Source organism: Eptesicus fuscus, chromosome 21 (genome assembly GCF_027574615.1).
Source record: "Eptesicus fuscus isolate TK198812 chromosome 21, DD_ASM_mEF_20220401, whole genome shotgun sequence".
NCBI lineage: Eukaryota > Metazoa > Chordata > Mammalia > Chiroptera > Vespertilionidae > Eptesicus > Eptesicus fuscus.
This window is the reverse complement of record NC_072493.1, coordinates 20,181,675-20,182,672: the sequence shown is the minus strand read 5'-3', so window position 1 is coordinate 20,182,672 and position 998 is coordinate 20,181,675.

Below are 998 nucleotides of genomic sequence, written 5' to 3'. Positions count from 1 at the left end.
TTAAGGTATAATTTATGTACCACAAAACGCACTCACCTTAACAGTACAGTTTAATGATCTTTGATAAATCTATACACCCATGTAACCTGCATTATAATCATGATATAGAACATTTCCATTCCCCCCCCCAAAAAAAATTCCCCCATGCCCCTTTACAGTCAATTCCCTTTGCATGGCCCCAGACAACCACCAATCTTCTCATCATAGGTTAATTTTGCCTATTTTAGAATTTCTGTAAGTGAAATCATGCAGTATGCATTCATTTATTTCTAGCTTGTTTTGATAGTCTATTTTATTTTCTGTAGAGTCTATTTATGTTTACATGTATGTGCTGTTTATACATTATGCTTTTTTGTTTGTTTGTTTTGTTAATCCTCACCTGAGGGTATTTTTCCATTGATTTTTAAGGAGAGTGAAAGAGAGAGGAAAAGACAGAGAGAAACATCGATTTGAGAGAAACACATTGCCTCCTGCATGAGCCCCGACCAGGACCCAAGCTAGGGAGGAGCCTGCAACCAAGGTACATGCCTTTGGTCCGCAGGCTGACGTTCTATCCACTGAGCAAAACCGGCTAGAGCTACTGAAAAATAATAAAACAAGTAGGACACAAGAATATAAGTTCATACATTCCACTTATTATTACCTATTTCAGATGCAGTTAAGCCATAAATGAGCTTAGTTTTTAATGTCTTTTTCCATATCTGAAAAAGCATAAAACCCCTCAGAATAACTTTTCATTATTGAGATGTTTTTTACAATTCACTGTGTCCCTTCAGAGAAGTTTCATTTCTAAAAGTAACCCCAGGATGAGCCTTGTTTATACTTTAACACCAGTTTGAATCATTTTTGTCACTTACACACAGCCCTCCATGTCCTCTTCTGAAAAAGTCCAGTCCCTTTGTGTCTTATGGAACTCACAAATTCAGCCCAGGCTGGAATGAAAAGTACCACGGAAATGTTATGTCCTACAAGTGTAGGAAAACAGTGTGAGAAGCCTG